Source organism: Bison bison, unplaced genomic scaffold, assembly GCF_000754665.1.
Source record: "Bison bison bison isolate TAMUID 2011002044 unplaced genomic scaffold, Bison_UMD1.0 scf7180017858349, whole genome shotgun sequence".
In the NCBI taxonomy this organism is placed as follows: Eukaryota; Metazoa; Chordata; class Mammalia; order Artiodactyla; family Bovidae; genus Bison; species Bison bison.
The window spans coordinates 295223-299832 of NW_011488922.1; the positions used below are offsets into that span (position 1 = coordinate 295223).

Below are 4610 nucleotides of genomic sequence, written 5' to 3' on the forward strand. Positions count from 1 at the left end.
TTCCGTCTCCCCGCGCGCGGTCCGAGGCTGCTGGGCCGCCTGGTGCCTCCAAACAGCCCACCTGCTCGCTCCGGGCCCTGCAGGACTCGCTGCGCCCCTACCCTACGCTGGCTGACCCCCAGAGCACGCGCGCGCACACGACGGCTGGACTCCTATACACACGCTCAAGTGTTTTTACACAGGGACCCCAGCACTTCACACACACGTGTGCACATCCAGACACATGGAAACACTCCTTGGTGCCCAGGCCCTGACAACAACTAACACTACTCGCGTGTGCCCAGAACCCTCTGCTCTGTCATGCGGGCACAAGGGCACGGCTGTACAAGTATACCCAGGCATACTTCCCGGCCATGTGTGCCCACGTTCACACCCATGCACACTCACGCAGGTTAGCGTGAGTGCCTTCAAGAGTGCCTTTCTGCCTGTACACGGGCCCTGTGCAGCCCAGGCATGCCCAGGCAGGCAGGCCCACACCATGAGAATGATGGTGGTCCTTACATCTGCACAGAGGGGACAGTGGCCCCACCAACTACACTCATAACATTCCGTATTGTGAAAGCCATTCCTCTGAGCAGATTCGGAGACCCTACAGCATCCGCTGGCTTCACCTCAGACCTCCTGGGGCCCACCTCTTTGCCTCTCTCTCTCTCAGATGGCAGGATTTCTATACGGGAGGGTCAGGTATCTGGTGGATGATGGCACTGGAGCCTTGTCTTGAAGCTGCATTTGCCCACTAAACTCTTTTATTTAGGATTTATGTTTTGGAAGACTTGGAAATAAGGGTAATAAGGACTTTATAGAGGGAGCAAAACCCCACCAAAACCCCCCCGCCCCGTGCTCCACAGTCAACAGCATCCTTGTCAGGAGGGAGCTCCGGGTGGTAACTTAGAGAAGGGAGAGATGCACCCTCTGTTTCCGGTGCTGCCCTCCCAGGCCTGCGGCTGAGAAGTGGAGCTGGGGACAGCCTTTCGTGGCCCCCCTACCTGTGGTGGGTGAAATCACCCCACCCGTCTTGCCTCTCAAGCTGACTCCACTATTATCGCCTCTGGCAGACCAGAATTGAGTCCCTGAGCTGGAGTCGAGGCATCTTGAAGAAGGATGGGCCTGAGACTTCCACCTGCCCAGGAGAGGACAGAGGGGCTGAGTTAGGGGCACACTGGGTGGGCAGGGCCTGGCAGCCAGGAACGGGGAGACCCAGGCACGGGAGATGGTGGCCGTTTAGCTGGAGACGAGGCCTCAGGCCAAGTTGAGCCAGGCAGGTAGGGCCTGGGAGCTGGGGAGCAGCGGGGGCCACTGGGGGTGCAGGGATCCTGGGAGGGAGGCGGCGCAGGGGAGACCAGGCTGGGCTCAGGGCTGAGCGGTAATTAAAGGAGACGTAGGGGGCTCCCCAGGGCCAGCGGGGCTGGTAACTGACACACGGGCCCCATTGCTCCGCTCATATTTCTCACCGGATCGATACGTTTGACTCCCGACAAGACAATAATCGCTTGTACGCGGCCGGCGAGTCGATCAAATACATTATTAGAGCGAGGTCCCCTGGGGGCCCGGCGGGGAGTGGTGGGGGGAGCAGCCAGCCCACCGGGGACAGCAGAGCGAGATTCTTCACCCCTCAGGGGCCCCAACCATGGCCTCTTCTTCTCAGCTGCCCCGGGGGACCCTCTCTGTGGCTTGGCTCCCCAGCCTCTTTCTGCATCCCGCTGTGTCTGGCGACCTCTTCGCTCAGCCCCCGCCCATGTCCCTGCTCCGCATGGGGACCCCCAGTCATGTCCCTGCTCTGCATGGGGACCCGAGCAGGGTTTCCTTTAAGTGCTGCCTCATCTCTGGGGCTGTAGCATGTAGGAGCTCAGAGAGGGACCCAGGCTGGCAGGAGACAAGGAGACCGGGTTGCCTATGAGTTGACAGCCGAGCCAGAAGGTGAGCTCGGGTCTGAGATTCATCGATATTAACCTTCCTTTGCATCTCAGCGTTCTGCCTTCAGCAGAGCCCAAGGAGGGCCGCCTCTGCATGGTGAGGCGGGTCGGTGGGGGGGGGCGGTCAGGGAAAGCTGACTTAGGGACCCAGACACAGAGGAAAGCAGAATGAGGGGTGGCAGACAGACACATAGACTGAAGTATGTCTGGCTGGTCCTGCTGCAGGGTCATGCAATCCTCCCAGTAAGGCCCCCGATACTCTGGAATCAAACCCCGCCTGCCCCCTCACCCCGGGCACTGCCTGTCCACCTCTTCCTGACTTCTGGGCTCAAGCCTTCGTTTCCTGTTTACACACCTCCTTCATTCTCAGCCTTGCATTCAGAGCTGCACAAAAACAGACAGTAAGTCAGATCTGGCCTGTGGGCCATAGTTTACCAACCCCAGGCTGAGACCATTTACCTGCAGTATAATCAGTGATATTTGTTTAATGTATTTAATTGCTAAGTCATGTCCAAGTCTTTTTGCGACCCCATGGACTATAACCCTCCAGGTTCCTCTGTCCATGAAATTTTCCAGGCAAGATTACTGGAGTGGGTTGCCATTTCCTTCTCCAGGGGATCTTCCTGACCCAGGAATGGAACCCATGTCTCAAGCACTGGCAGGTAGATTCTTTACCGCTGTGCCACCTGGGAAGCCCCCAAGCTTTTCCTGCGTGTCCCTTACAGCCAAGCTGTGAGCTGGGTGCTGAGGACTTAGAAGAGAACTGGATCTGAAATCTGCCCTCAGGGAGCTCACAGTCCAAGGGGGAGACTGGATTTGATGGGAGTTTTCTGATATTCCACAGGTGACTCAGAAAGTATCCAATAAATGCTAGTCAAAGATGAATCCCAAGACATAGACTTGAGGTTGGGTTTGATGTAGGTGGAAAGATTCTGAGCAGGAAGAGTCTGTATAAGAGAGGTCCACTGGGGACTGGTGTGAGAGCAGGCTGGTGGGTAGAAGCTGGAGATGACCAGAGGAGAGGCTGGGACAGTGGTCTAGACAACAGCAGAGAATGTGGCCATGAGGATGCAGATGAGAGTATGAGTTTGAGTGAGAGTCTTGAGGACTTTGGTGGACTTGCAAGCAGGCAGCTAAGCAGGGTGGATGGGTGGGTGCTCAGGCCAGCACTGATGGACACTGGGAAGGGGAGCAGATTTGGGGAAGATGCTTACGTCAGTGCCGGGGATTGGGGGTTGGGGGGAGGTCAGCAAGGTCTATGGACCAGGAAGGCAGCAGATGCTGAATAAATTCACATTGTCACAAACACTCCTCATGCAGCTCCTGCCTACCACCAGTTTCCCAGACCCACCAGAAATCCCAGGAATTCACCACACACAAAAAGAAATTAGGAAGCATCATGGCCCAAAGAAGATAAAAGTCAGAAGACCAACAGCTCCCCATTCTGAACTTGGCCATCTGGTGGCACAGGGCCAGCCCCCCACAATCTCCGGGCCTCCATTTCCCCACCTAAAAGTGTGAGGTGGGCTGGAGGAGCATTCTAAGACTTCTTCAAGCTGTTAACATTCTGTGGCTTGAAAGGGACAGGAACAGGCAAGATGGACTGATGGCTCCATTAGCAGCCACGTTCACACAACTGGCCTGGGTGGACCCTGAGTCTCTCTGACCCCAAAGCCCACGCCAAGACTGCTGTCCTGGGCTTGCGGCTCCTTACTTGGGCTTGTACATGTCCCAGGCTGTAGGCTGTCCCAGAACAGACCCACCAGGACATCGAAACAGGCAGGTGCCGGGCCCTGGGCCTCCCCTGAGGAGGCTCTGCCCTGGGCACAGGAGCCCCTGCCTACCCCTAGGCTGCAGACTCTGCTCCAGCCCAGACTTCCCGCTCACCAGCACCAGCACCAGCACTGACTCTGCAGGCTGATGGCGCTTTCCTTCCTCCCAGCCCAGGGAGCTGTCCAAAGGCTGAAATGCAAGGGCCCTCGTAGTAGTCCAGAAGCCCTCCAGTAACCCTGCTGCTGTCTCCAGGAAAGCCCAGCCTGCTCACCATGGATGGCCTCCAGGCACCCGCGGGACTTCACTTCTCCTAACGAGAGCACTGTGTGCCTGCCACACCAGAGAAAGCCAAGTCTGTCCCCACCTGGGGCCTCTGACCTTGCCGACCCCTCCCCTAGAATGCTGTTCCCCATCTCTTCCCTTTCCTCTGACCCTTCAGGACTTAGCTCAAAGGCCGCCTCCTCCCAGAAGCCCTCCCTCAGCCACTCTCCACTCCAGCTATTGCTCAGTTGCTAAGTCGTGTCCGACTCTGCGACCCCATGGACTGCAGCACGCCAGGCTTCCCTGTCCGTCACTGTCGGCCGGCGTCTGCTCGGGCTCATGCCCCTTGAGCCAGTGGCCAGTGTTCTCTTTGTAGTGCTGTCTGCAGCTCAGGCGCTGTCACCTTGCCTTACTGTTTCCCCCTATGAAATGTAAGCTCTCTGAAAGCAGGTGGGTTTTTTTGTCTTGTTTTCTGCGGTATTCCCTTCTGAAAGGGACACACCACGTGCTTAGATGCTATTTGTTGAATGAATGGATTCTTCCAGGCTCCCAGAGCCCACAGAATGAAATCCAGGGCTGGCTTTCCAAGCTCAAGTGGACATGGGCCTCTGCCAATCTCCATGGGCAAACTGCCTTCAGAGCTCACCTTCTTCCTCTGGGTTC

The 4610-nt window shown here is 57.2% G+C and overlaps 1 long non-coding RNA gene across 1 annotated transcript in view; it reads left to right on the forward strand.

The window, feature by feature from the left end:
* LOC105005171 overlaps positions 1–4391 on the forward strand; it is a 5187-nt gene extending 796 nt beyond the window's left edge. The window contains exon 3 of the long non-coding RNA XR_827292.1: positions 3856–4391. This is a non-coding gene — a long non-coding RNA (uncharacterized LOC105005171). The remainder of the gene's footprint in view (positions 1–3855) is intronic.
* Positions 4392–4610: the final 219 nt, after the last annotated feature.